This window comes from Panulirus ornatus, chromosome 6 (assembly GCF_036320965.1).
Source record: "Panulirus ornatus isolate Po-2019 chromosome 6, ASM3632096v1, whole genome shotgun sequence".
Classification (NCBI taxonomy): Eukaryota; Metazoa; Arthropoda; class Malacostraca; order Decapoda; family Palinuridae; genus Panulirus; species Panulirus ornatus.
In genome coordinates this window covers 40333556-40348763 of record NC_092229.1, presented here as the reverse complement: position 1 = coordinate 40348763, position 15208 = coordinate 40333556, and the positions used below count along the sequence as shown (strand labels likewise).

Below are 15208 nucleotides of genomic sequence, written 5' to 3'. Positions count from 1 at the left end.
TATATATATATATATATATATATATATATATATATATATATATATATATATATATATATATATATATATATATATATATTATCCCTGGGGATAGGGGATTAAGAATACTTCCCACGTATTCCCTGCGTGTCGTAGAAGGCGACTAAAAGGGGAGGGAGCGGGGGGCTGGAAATCCTCCCCTCTCATTTTTTTTTTTTTTTTTTTCCCAAAAGAAGGAACAGAGGGGGCCAGGTGAGGATATTCCAAAAAAGGCCCAGTCCTCTGTTCTTAACGCTACCTCGCTAGCGCGGGAAATGGCAAATAGTTTAAAAATATATATATATATATATATATATATATATATATATATATATATATATCATCCCTGAGGATAGGAGAGAAAGAATACTTCTCACGTATTCCTCACGTGTCGTAGAAGACAACTAAAGGGGACGGGAGCGGGGGGCTAAAAAACTTCCCCGCCTTGTATTTTGACTTTCTAAAAGGGGAAACAGAAAAAGAAGTCACGTATGGAGTGCTCATCCTCCTCGAAGGCTCAGATTGGGGTGTCTAAATGTGTGTGGATGAGAAAAAAGATATAGATAGTATGTTTGAGGAAAGGAACCTGGATGTTTTGGCTCTGAGTGAAACGAAGCTCAAGGGTAAAGGGGAAGAGTGGTTTGGGAATGTTTTGGGAGTAAAGTCAGGGGTTAGTGAGAGGACAAGAGAAAGGGAAGGAGTAACACTACCCCTGAAAGAGGAGTGGTGGGAGTATATGATAGATTGTAAGAAAGTAAACTCTACAATGATATGGGTAAAACTGAAAGTGGATGGAGAGAGATGGGGGATTATTGGTGCATATGCACCTGGGCATGAGAAGAAAGATCATGAGAGGCAAGTATTTTGGGAGCGGCTGATTGATTGTGTTAGTAGTTTTGATGCACAAGACCGGGTTATAGTGATGGGTGATTTGAATGCAAAGGTGAGTAATGTGGCAGTTGAGGGAATAACTGGTGTACATGGGGTGTCTAGTGTTGTAAAGAGAAATAGTGAAGAGCTTGTAGATTTATATGCTGAAAAGAGACTGGTGATTGGGAATACCTTGTTTAAAAAAAGAGTTACACATAAGTATACGTATATAAATAGGAGACATGGCCAGAGAGCGTTATTATATAACAAGTTAATTGATAGGCGCGCGAAAGAGAGACTTTTACATTTTAATGTGCTCAGAGGAGCAACTAGAGGGATGTCTGATCATTATCTTGTGGAGGGGAAGGTGAAGATTTGTAGAGGTTTTGGGGTGAAGAGAGTGGTGAGAGTAAGTGAGCTTCGGAAGGAGACTTTGTGTGAGGAAGTACCAGGAGAGACTGATTACAGAATGGAAAAAGGTGAGAACAAAGGACGTTAGGGGATTGGGGGAGGAATGGGATGTATTTAGGGAAGCAGTGATGGCTTGTGCAAAAGACGCTTGTGGCATGAGAAGCATGGGAGTTGGGCAGATTAGAAAGGGTAGTGAGTGGTGGGATGAAGAAGTAAGATTATTAGTGAAAGAGAAGAGAAAGGCATTCGAACGATTTTTTAAGGGAAATAATGCAAATGAGTGGGAGATGTATATAAGAAAGAGGCAGAGGGTGAAGAGAAAGGTGCAAGAGGCGAAAAAAAGAGAGCAAATAAGAGTTGGGGTGAGAGAGAATCATTAAATTTTAGGAAGAATAAAAAGATGTTTTAGGAGGAGGTAAATAAAGTGCATAAGACAAGGGAAAAAATGGGAGCATCAGTGAAGGGGGCTAATGGGAAGGTGATAACAAGTAGTGGTGATGTGAGAAGGACATAGAGTGAGAATTTTTAAGGTTTGTTGAATGTGTTTGATATATACAGACATATACATACAGACAAATGTACATATTCAAACTTGCTGCTTTCATCCATTGCCGTCGCTGCCCCGCAACACATGAAATGGCACCCCCATCCCCCACGCGCGTGCGAAATAGCGCTAGGAAAACACAACAAAGGCCACATCCGTTCTTATTCAGTCTCTAGCTGTCATGTATAATGCATCAAAACCACAGCTCCCTCTCCATATCCAGGTCCCACAAATTTTCCATGGTTTACCCCAGACGCTTCATATGCCCTGGTTCAATCCACTGACAGCATGTCGACCCCAATATACCACATCGTTCCGATTCACTCTATTCCTTGCATGCCTTTCACCCTCCTGCATTTTCAGGCCTCGATCACTCAAAATCTTTTTCACTCCATCTTTCCACCTCCACCTCCTCGTTCCCTCCACCTATGACACATATATCCTCTTTGTCAATCTTTCCTCACTCATTCTCTCCATGTGACCAAACTATTTCAAAACACCATTTTCTGCTCTCTCAACCACACTCTTTTTATTACCACATATCTCTCTTACCCTTTCATTACTTATTCGATCAAACCACCTCACACCACATATTGTCCTCAAACATCTCATTTGCAGCATATCCACCCTCCTCCGCACAACTCTATCTATAGCCCACGCCTCGCACCCATATAACATTACTGGAACCAATATTCCTTCAAACATACCTATTTTTGCTTTCCAAGATAACTTTCTCATCTTCCATGCATTTTTCAACGCTCCCAGAACTTTCGCTCCCTCCTCCACCCTATGATTCACTATGATTCCCAGATATCTAAAACACCACTTCCTCCAGTTTTTCTCCATTCAAACTTATCTCCCAATTGACTAGTCCCTTAACCCTACTGTACCTAATAACCTTACTCTTATTCACATTTACTCTCAGCTTTCTTCTTTCACACACTTTACCAAACTCAGTCACAAAATTCTGCAGTTTCTCAAACGAATCAGCCACCAGCGATGTATCATCAGCGAACAACAACTGACTCACTTCCCAAACTCTCTCATCCACAACAGACTGCATACTTGCCCCTCTTTCCAAAACTCTTGCATTCACCTCCCTGACAACCTAATCCATAAAAAAATTAAATAACCATGGAGACATCAAGCACCTATGCGGCAAACCAACGTTCACTGAGAATCAATCATTTTCCTCTCTTCCTACACGTACACATGCCTTACATCTTCGATAAAAACTTTTCACTGCTCCTAACATCTAATATATATATATATATATATATATATATATATATATATATATATATATATATATATATATATATATATATTTTTTTTTTTTTTTATACTTTGTCGCTGTCTCCCGCGTTTGCGAGGTAGCGCAAGGAAACAGACGAAAGAAATGGCCCCACCCCCCCCCCCCCCCCATACACATGTACATACACACGTCCACACACGCAAATATACATACCTACACAGCTTTCCATGGTTTACCCCAGACGCTTCACATGCCTTGCTTCAATCCACTGACAGCACGTCAACCCCTGTATACCACATGACTCCAATTCACTCTATTTCTTGCCCTCCTTTCACCTTCCTGCATGTTCAGGCCCCGATCACACAAAATCTTTTTCACTCCATCTTTCCACCTCCAATTTGGTCTCCCTCTTCTCCTCGTTCCCTCCACCTCCGACACATATATCCTCTTGGTCAATCTCTCCTCACTCATTCTCTCCATGTGCCCAAACCATTTCAAAACACCCTCTTCTGCTCTCTCAACCACGCTCTTTTTATTTCCACACATCTCTCTTACCCTTACGTTACTTACTCGATCAAACCACCTCACACCACACATTGTCCTCAAACATCTCATTTCCAGCACATCCATCCTCCTGCGCACATCTCTATCCATAGCCCACGCCTCGCAACCATACAGCATTGTTGGAACCACTATTCCCTCAAACATACCCATTTTTGCTTTCCGAGATAATGTTCTCGACTTCCACACATTTTTCAAGGCTCCCAAAATTTTCGCCCCCTCCCCCACCCTATGATCCACTTCCGCTACCATGGTTCCATCCGCTGACAGATCCACTCCCAGATATCTAAAACACTTCACTTCCTCCAGTTTTTCTCCATTCAAACTCACCTCCCAATTGACTTGACCCTCACCCCTACTGTACCTAATAACCTTGCTCTTATTCACATTTACTCTCAACTTTCTTCTTCCACACACTTTACCAAACTCAGTCACCAGCTTCTGCAGTTTCTCACATGAATCAGCCACCAGCGCTGTATCATCAGCGAACAACAATTGACTCACTTCCCAAGCTCTCTCATCCCCAACAGACTTCATACTTGCCCCTCTTTCCAGGACTCTTGCATTTACCTCCTTTACAACCCCATCCATAAACAAATTAAACAACCATGGAGACATCACACACCCCTGCCGCAAACCTACATTCACTGAGAACCAATCACTTTCCTCTCTTCCTACACGTACACATGCCTTACATCCTCGATAAAAACTTTTCACTGCTTCTAACAACTTGCCTCCCACACCATATATTCTTAATACCTTCCACAGAGCATCTCTATCAACTCTATCATATGCCTTCTCCAGATCCATAAATGCTACATACAAATCCATTTTCTTTTCTAAGTATTTCTCACATACATTCTTCAAAGCAAACACCTGATCCACACATCCTCTACCACTTCTGAAACCGCACTGCTCTTCCCCAATCTGATGCTCTGTACATGCCTTCACCCTCTCAATCAATACCCTCCCATACAATTTACCAGGAATACTCAACAAACTTATACCTCTGTAATTTGAGCACTCACTCTTATCCCCTTTGCCTTTGTACATATATATATATACATATACATATATACATATGTATATATATATATGGGAGCGGGGGGGCTGGAAATCCTCCCCTCTCATTTTTAATTTTCCTAAGGAAGGAACAGAGTTGGGGGCCAAGTGGGGATTTCCCTCAAAGGCTCAGTCCTCTGTTCCTAAAGCTACCTCGCTACCGCGGGAAATGGCGAATAGTATGAAAAATATATATATATATATATATATATATATATATATATATATATATATATATATATATATATTATTCCTGGGGATAGGGGAGAAAGAATACTTCCCATGTATTCCCTGCGTGTCGTAGAAGGCGACTAAAAGGGGAGGGAGCGGGTGGCTGGAAATCCTCCCCTCTCGTTTTTTTTTTTTTTTAATTTTCCAAAGGAAGGAACAGAGAGGGGGGCCAGGTGAGGATATTCCCTCTAAGGCCCAGTCCTCTGTTGATAACGCTACCTCGCTAATGCGGGAAATGGCGAATAGTACGAAAGAAAGAAATATATATATATATATATATATATATATATATATATATATATATATATATATATATATATATATATATATATATATATATATTAAGATATTCCTAAGAGTCCACAGGGAAAATGAAACACGATGAGTTTCATTTTCCTCGAGGACTCCTAGGAATATATATATATATATATATATATATATATATATATATATATATATATATATATATATACATATATATATATATATATATATATATATATATATATATATATATATATATATATATATATATGCATATATATATATATATATATATATATATATATATATATATATATATATATATTCCCTGGGGATAGGGGAGAAAGAATACTTCCCACGTATTCCCTGCGTGTCGTAGAAGGCGACTAAAAGGGAAGGGAGCGGGGGGCTGGAAATCCTCCCCTCTCGTTTTTTTTTTTTTTTTTTTTCCAAAAGAAGGAACAGAGACGAGGGCCAGGTGAGGATATTCCCTCAAAGGCCCAGTCCTCTGTTCTTAACGCTACCTCGCTATCGCGGGAAATGGCGAATAGTATGAAAAAAAAAAATATATATATATATATTTATTTATATATCTCCTGGTACTTCCTCACACAAGTCTCCTTCCCAAGCTCACTTACTCTCACCACGATCTTCACCCCAACATTCACTCTTCTTTTCTGAAAACCCATACAAATCTTCACCTTAGCCTCCACAAGATAATGATCAGACATCCCTCCAGTTGCACCTCTCAGCACATTAACATCCAAAAGTCTCTCTTTCGCGCGACTGTCAATTAACACGTAATCCAATAACGCTCTCTTGCCATCTCTCCTACTTACATACGTATACTTATGTATATCTCGCTTTTTAAACCAGGTATTCCCAATCACGTCCTTTTTCAGCACATAAATCTACAAGCTCTTCACCATTTCCATTTACAACACTGAACACCCCATGTATACCAATTATTCCCTCAACTGCCACATGCCACATTACTCACCTTTGCATTCAAATCACCCATCACTATAACCTAGTCTCGTGCATCAAAACCACTAACACACTCATTCAGCTGCTCCCAAAACACTTGCCTCTCATGATCTTTCTCCTCATGCCCAAGCGCATATGCACCAATAATCACCCATCTCTCTCCATCAACTTTCAGTTTGACCCATATTAATCGAGAATTTACTTTCTTACATTCTATCACATGCTCCCACAACTCCTGTTTCAGAATGGAAAAAGGTGAGAACAATGGAAGTAAGGGGAGTGGGGGAGGAATGGGATGTATTTAGGGAATCAGTGATGGATTGCGCAAAAGAAGCTTGTGGCATGAGAAGAGTGGGAGGTGGGTTGATTAGAAAGGGTAGTGAGTGGTGGGATGAAGAAGTAAGATTATTAGTGAAAGAGAAGAGAGAGGCATTTGGACGATTTTTGCAGGGAAAAAATGCAACTGAGTGGGAGATGTATAAAAGAAAGAGACAGGAGGTCAAGGGAAAGGTGCAAGAGGTGAAAAAGAGGGCAAATGAGAGTTGGGGTGAGAGAGTATCATTAAATTTTAGGGAGAATAAAAAGATGTTCTGGAAGTAGGTAAATAAAGTGCATAAGACAAGGGAGCAAATGGGAACTTCAGTGAAGGGCGCATATGGGGAGGTGATAACAAGTAGTGGTGATGTGAGGAGATGGAGTGAGTATCTTGAAGGTTTGTTGAATGTGTTTGATGATAGAGTGGCAGATATAGGGTGTTTTGGTCGAGGTGGTGTGCAAAGTGAGAGGGTTAGGGAAAATGATTTGGTAAACAGAGAAGGGGTAGTAAAAGCTTTGCGGAAGATGAAAGCCGGCAAGGCAGCAGGTTTGGATGGTATTGCAGTGGAATTTATTAAAAAAGAGGTGACTCTATTGCTGACTGGTTGGTAAGGTTACTTAATGTATGTATGACTCATGGTGAGGTGCCTGAGGATTGGCGGAATGCGTGCATAGTGCCATTGTACAAAGGCAAAGGGGATAAGAGTGAGTGCTCAAATTACAGAGGTATAAGTTTGTTGAGTATTCCTGGTAAATTATATGTGAGGGTATTGATTGAGAGGGTGAAGGCATGTACAGAGCATCAGATTGGGGAAGAGCAGTGTGGTTTCAGAAGTGGTAGAGGATGTGTGGATCAGGTGTTTGCTTTAAAGAATGTATGTGAGAAATACCTAGAAAAGCAAATGGATTTGTATGTAGCATTTATGGATCTGGAGAAGGCATATGATAGAGTTGATAGAGATGCTCTGTGGATGGTTTCAAGAATATATGGTGTGGGAGGCAAGTTGTTAGAAGCAGTAAAAAGTTTTTATCGAGGATGTAAGGCATGTGTACGTGTAGGAAGAGAGGAAAGTGATTGGTTCTCAGTGAATGTTGGTTTGCGGCAGGGGTGTGTGATGTCTCCATGGTTGTTTAATTTGTTTATGGATGGGGTTGTTAGGGAGGTGAATGCAAGAGTTTTGGAAAGAGGGGCAAGTATGAAGTCTGTTGTGAATGAGAGAGCTTGGGAAGTGAGTCAGTTGTTGTTCGCTGATGATACAGCGCTGGTGGCTGATTCATGTGAGAAACTGTAGAAGCTGGTGACTGAGTTTGGTAAAGTGTGTGAAAGAAGAAAGTTAAGAGTAAATGTGAATAAGAGCAAGGTTATTAGGTACAGTAGGGTTGAGGGTCAAGTCAATTGGGAGGTAAGTTTGAATGGAGCAAAACTGGAGGAAGTAAAGTGTTTTAGATATCTGGGAATGGATCTGGCAGCGGATGGAACCATGGAAGCGGAAGTGAATCATAGGGTGGGGGAGGGGGCGAAATCCTGGGAGCCTTGAAGAATGTGTGGAAGTCGAGAACATTATCTCGGAAAGCAAAAATGGGTATGTTTGAAGGAATAGTGGTTCCAACAATGTTGTATGGTTTCGAGGCATGGGCTATGGATAGAGTTGTGCGCAGGAGGGTGGATGTGCTGGAAATGAGATGTTTGAGGACAATGTGTGGTGTGAGGTGGTTTGATCGAGTGAGTAACGTAAGGGTAAGAGAGATGTGTGGAAATAAAAAGAGCGTGGTTGAGAGAGCAGAAGAGGGTGTTTTGAAATGGTTTGGGCACATGGAGAGAATGAGTGAGGAAAGATTGACCAAGAGGATATATGTGTCGGAGGTGGAGGGAACGAGGAGAAGTGGGAGACCAAATTGGAGGTGGAAAGATGGAGTGAAAAAGATTTTGTGTGATCGGGGCCTGAACATGCAGGAGGGTGAAAGGAGGGCAAGGAATAGAGTGAATTGGATCGATGTGGTATACCGGGGTTGACGTGCTGTCAGTGGATTGAATCAGGGCATGTGAAGCTTCTGGGGTAAACCATGGAAAGCTGTGTAGGTATGTATCCTTGCGTGTGTGGACGTATGTATATACATGTGTATGGGGGTGGGTTGGGCCATTTCTTTCGTCTGTTTCCTTGCGCTACCTCGCAAACGCGGGAGACAGCGACAAAGCAAAAAAAAAAAAAATATATATATATATATATATATATATATTCTATTTCTTTTTTATTTTGCTTTGGTTCTGTCTCCCGTGTTAGCGAGGTAGTGCAAGGAAACAGACGAAAGAATGGCCCAACCCATCCGCATACACATGCATATACGTACACGTCCACACACGCAAATATACATACCTACACATCTCAATGTATACATATATATACACACAGAGACGTATACATATATACACATGTACATAATTCATACTGTCTGCCTTTATTCATTCCCATCGCCACCTTGCCACATATGGAATAACAACCCCCTCCCCCCTCATGTGTGCGAGGTTCCGCTAGTAAGACAACAAAGGCCACATTCGTTCACACTGTCTCTAGCTGTCATGTAATAATGCACTGAAACCACAGCTCCCTTTCCACATCCAGGCCCCACACAACTTTCCATGGTTTATCCCAGACGCTTCACATGCCCTGGTTCAATCCATTGACAGCACGTCGACCCCGGTATACCACATCGTACCAATTCACTCTAGTCCTTGCACGCCTTTCACCCTCCTGCATGTTCAGGCCCCGATCACTCAAAATATTTTTCATTCCATCTTTCCACCTCCAATATGGTCTCCCACTTCTCGTTCCCTCCATCTCTGACACATATAACCTTTTGGTCAATCTTTCCTCACTCATTCTCTCCATGAGACCAAACCATTTCAAAACACTCTCTTCTGCTCTTTCAACCACACTTTTTACTTCCACACATCTCTCTTACCCTTACATCACTTACTCGATCAAACCACCTCACACCACATATTGTCCTCAAACATCTCATTTCCAGCACATCCACCCTCTAGCGCCCAACTCTATCCATAGCCCACGCCTCGCAACCATACAACATTGTTGGAACTACTATTCCTTCAAACATACCCATTTTTGCTTTCCGAGATAACGTTCTCGATTTCCACACATTTGTCAATGCTCCCAAAACTTTCGCCCCCTTCCCCCACCCTGTGATTCACTTCCGCTTCCATGTTTCCATCCGCTGCCAAATCCACTCACAGATATCTAAAACACTTCACTTCCTCCAGTTTTTCTCCATTCAAACTTACGTCCCAATTGACTAGTCCCTCAACCCTACGGTACCTAATAACCTTGCTCTTATTCACATTTACTCTCAGCTTTCATCTTTCACACACTTTACCAATTCAGTCACCAGCTTCTGCAATTTCTCACACGAATGAGCCACCAGCGCTGTATTATCAGCGAACAACAACTGACTCACTTCCCAAGCCCTCTCATTCACAACAGACTGCCTAGTTGCCCCTCTTTCCAAAACTCTTGAATTCATCTCCCCAACCACCACATCCAGATACAAAATAAACAACCATGGAGACATCATGCACACTTCCCCAAACCGACATTCCTTCTCATACACATGCCTTACATCCTTGATAAAAACTTTTCATTGCTTCTATGAACTTACATCCCACACCATATACTCTGAATACCTACCATAAAGCATCTTTATCAACTCTACCACATCCCTTCTCCAGATCCAAAAATGGCACATACAAATCCATTTGTTTTACTAAGTATATTTGGCATATATTCTTCAAAGCAAACACCTAATCCACACATCCTCTACCACTTCTGAAAGCACACTACTCCTCCCCAATCTCATACTCTGTATATGCCTTTACCCTCTCAATCAATACCCTCCCATATAATTTCCCAGGAATACTCAAGAGACTTATACGTCTTTAATTTGAGCACTTACCTTTATCCCCTTTGCCTTTGTACAATGGCACAATGCATGCATTTTGCCAATTCTCAGGCACTTCATCGTGAACCATATATACATTGAATATCCTTACCAACCAGTCAACAATACAGTCACCCCTTTTTTTAAGAAAATCGACTGCAATACCATCCAATCCCGCCACCTTGTGGGCTTTCATCTTCCGCATAGCTTTCACTACCTTTTCTCTGTTCACCAAACCATTCTCCCTGACCCTCTCACTTCGCACATCACCTCAACCTTAAGACCTTATATCTGCCACTCTATCATCAAACACATTCAACAAACCTTCAAAGTACTCGCTCCATCTCACTTCACCAGTACTTGTTATGATCTCCCCATTAGCCCCTTCACCGATGTTCCCATTAGTTCTCTTGTCTTACGCACTTTATTTATCTCCTTCCAAAACAAAGTTTTGTTCTCTCTAAAATTTGATGATACTCTCTTACCCCATCACTCATTTGCCCTCTTTTTCACCTATTGCACATTTCTCTTGAACTCCTGCCTCTTTCTTTTATACATCTCCCACTAATTTGCAGTATTTCCCAGCAAAAATCGTCCAAATGCCTCTCTCTTCTCTTTCACTAATAATCTTACTTCTTCATCCCACCACTCACTACCCTTTCTAATCTGCCCACCTCCGACCTTTCTCAAGCCACTGGCATCTTTTGCGCAAGCAATCACTGCTTCCCTAAATACATACCAATCCTCTCCCACTCCCCTTACGTCATTTGCTCTCACCTTTTTCGATTCTGCACTCAATCTCTCCTGGTACTTCCCCACAGAACTCTCCTTACCAGGTTCACATACTCTCACCACTCTCTTCACTGGGAACATTCACTGGGAACCAATCCCTTTCCTCTCGTGCCACTCGTTCACATGCCTTACATCCTCGATAAAAACTTTTCACTACTTCTAGTAACTTTCCTCTCACACCATGTACTCTTAATACCTTCCACTGAGCATCCATATCAACTCTATCATTAGCCTTCTCCATATGCATGAATCTGTTTTTCTAAGCATTTATTATATACATTCTTCAAAGCAAACACCTGATCCACACATCCTCAACCACTTCTGAAACCACACTAATCTTCCCCAATCTGATATTCTGTACATGCCTTCACCCTCTCAATCAATAACGTCCAATATAATTTCCAAAAAATACTCAACAAACTTATACCTTTTTAATCTGAACACTCACCTTTATTCCCTTTGCCTTTATACAAAGGCACCATGCATGCACACCGCCAATTCTGAGTCACATCACCATCAACCGTACATACACAGAATATCCTCACTAACCAGTAAACAACAGAGGCACCCCCTTTTTAAATAAATTCCACTGCAACACCATCCAAACCCGCCCCCTTTCATCTTCCGCAAAGCTTTCACTACCTCATCTCTGTTTACCAAATCATTCTCTGTGACCCTCTCACTTCGCACACCACCTCGACCAAAACACCCTATATCTGCCACTCTGTCATATATATATATATATATATATATATATATATATATATATATATATATATATATATATATATATATATATATATAATTATATATATAATTATATATATATATATCTTTTCTTTCATACTATTCGCCATTTCCCGCATTAGCGAGGTAGCGTTGAGAACAGAGGACTGGGCCCTTGAGGGAATATCCTCACCTGGGCCCCTTCTCTGTTCCCTCTTTTGGAAAAAAAAAAAAAAGTGAGAGGGGAGGATTTCCATATATATATATATATATATATATATATATATATATATATATATATATATATATATATATATATATATATATATATTCTTTTTTTTTTGTTATACTTTGTCGCTGTCTCCTGCGTTAGCGAGGTAGCACAAGGAAACATACGAAAGAATGGTCCAACCCACCACATACACATGTATATACTTACACGTCCACACACGCACATATACATACCTATTCATCTCAACGTATACATACATATGCACACACAAACATATACATATATGCACTAGTACATAATTCATACTGTCTACCCTTATTCTTTCCCGTCGCCACCCCGCAACACATAAAATGACAACACCTTCGCCCCACATGTGCGCTAGGTAGCGGTAAGAAAAGACAACAAAGGCCACATTCGTTCACACTCAGTCTCTAGCTGTCATGTATAGTGCACCGAAACCACAGCTCCCTTTCCACATCCAGTTTCCAGGTCCCAGACGCTTCACATGCCCTGGTTCAATCCACTGAAAGCAGGTCGACCCCGGTATACCACATCGTTCCAAATTCACTCTATTCCTTGCACGCCTTTCACCCTCCTGTATATTCAGGCCCCGATCACTCAAAATCTTTTTCACTTCATCTTTCCACCTCCAATTTTGTCTCCCACTTCTCCTCGTTCCCTCCACCTCTGACACATATATCCTCTTGGTCAATCTTTCCTCACTCATTCTCTCCATGTGACCAAATCATTTCACAACACCCTCTTCTGCTCTTTCAACCACACTCTTTTTATTACCACACATCTCTCTCTTACCCTTTCATTACTCACTCGATCAAACCACCTCACACAACATATCGTCCTCAAACATCTCATTTCCAGCACATCTACCCTCCTCCGCACAACTATATCTATCGCCCACGCCTCGCAACCCTATAGCATTGTTGGAACCACTATTTCTTCAAACATACCCATTTTTATTTTTCAAGATAACGTTCTCGACTTCCACACATTTTTCAACGCTCCCGGAACTTTCGCCCCTCCCCCACCCTATGGTTCACTTCCGCTTCCATGGTTCCAGCCGCTGCCAAATACACTCCCAGATAACTATAACACTTTACTTCCTCCAGTTTTTCTCCATTCAAATTTACCTCCCAATTGATTTCTCCCTCAACCCTACTGTACCTAATAACCTTACTCTTAATCACATTTACTCTCAGCTTTCTTCTTTCACACACTTTACCAAACTACTGTCAGTAACCAGCTTCTGCAGTTTCTCACATGAATCAGCCACCAGCGCTGTATCATCAGCAAACAACAACTGACTCACTTCCCACGCTCTCTCATCACAACAGTCTGCATACTTGCCCCTCTTTCCAAAACTCTTGCATTCACTTCCCTAACAACCCCATCCAGAAACAAATTAAACAGCTATGGAGACATCACACACCCCTGCCGTAAACCTACATTCACTGAGAACCAATCGCTTTCCTCTCTTCCTAAGCGTACACGTGCCTTCCATCCTCGATAAAACTTTTCACTGCTTCTAACAACTTACCTCCCACACCATACATTCTTCATACCTTTCACAGAGCATCTCTATCAACTTTGTCATATGCCTTCTCCAGATCCATAAATGCTACATACAAATCCATTTGCTATTCTAAGTATTTCTCACATACATTCTTCAAAGCAAACACCTGATCCACACATCCCCAACCCCTTCTGAAACCACAAATAATCTTCCCCCAAACTGATATTCTTACATGCCCTTTACCCTCTTTAATCAATAACGTCCCCAAAAAATTTCCAAAAAATACTCAACAAACTTATACCTTTTTAATCTGAACACTCACCTTTAATCCCTTTGCCTTTATACAAAGCACCATGCATGCACACCGCCAATTCTTTAGTCACATCACCATCAACCGTACATAACCAGAATATCCTCACAACCATAAACAACAGAGGCACCCCCTTTTTAAATAAATTCCACTGCAACACCATCCAACCCGCCCCTTCATCTTACCAAAGCTTCACTACCTATCTCTGTTTAACAAATCTTCTCTTGACCCCTCACTTCGCACACCTCGACCAAAACACCCTATATCGCCACTCTGTCATATATATATCTATATATATATATATATATATATATATATATATATATATATATATATATATATATATATATAATTATATATATAATTATATATATATATATCTTTTCTTTCATACTATTCGCCATTTCCCGCATTAGCGAGGTAGCGTTGAGAACAGAGGACTGGGCCCTTGAGGGAATATCCTCACCTGGGCCCCTTCTCTGTTCCCTCTTTTGGAAAAAAAAAAAAAAGTGAGAGGGGAGGATTTCCATATATATATATATATATATATATATATATATATATATATATATATATATATATATATATATATATATATATATTCTTTTTTTTTTGTTATACTTTGTCGCTGTCTCCTGCGTTAGCGAGGTAGCACAAGGAAACATACGAAAGAATGGTCCAACCCACCCACATACACATGTATATACTTACACGTCCACACACGCACATATACATACCTATTCATCTCAACGTATACATACATATGCACACACAAACATATACATATATGCACTAGTACATAATTCATACTGTCTACCCTTATTCTTTCCCGTCGCCACCCCGCAACACATAAAATGACAACACCTTCGCCCCACATGTGCGCTAGGTAGCGGTAAGAAAAGACAACAAAGGCCACATTCGTTCACACTCAGTCTCTAGCTGTCATGTATAGTGCACCGAAACCACAGCTCCCTTTCCACATCCAGTTTCCAGGTCCCAGACGCTTCACATGCCCTGGTTCAATCCACTGAAAGCAGGTCGACCCCGGTATACCACATCGTTCCAAATTCACTCTATTCCTTGCACGCCTTTCACCCTCCTGTATATTCAGGCCCCAATCACTCAAAATCTTTTTCACTTCATCTTTC

General features: G+C 41.0%; 1 protein-coding gene across 1 annotated transcript in view; it reads right to left on the bottom strand.

Moving 5' to 3' along the window:
* The window catches only part of LOC139749160 (uncharacterized), a 346975-nt gene that overhangs the window by 169120 nt on the left and 162647 nt on the right, over positions 1–15208 (bottom strand). The gene's annotated exons all lie outside the window — the stretch shown is intronic.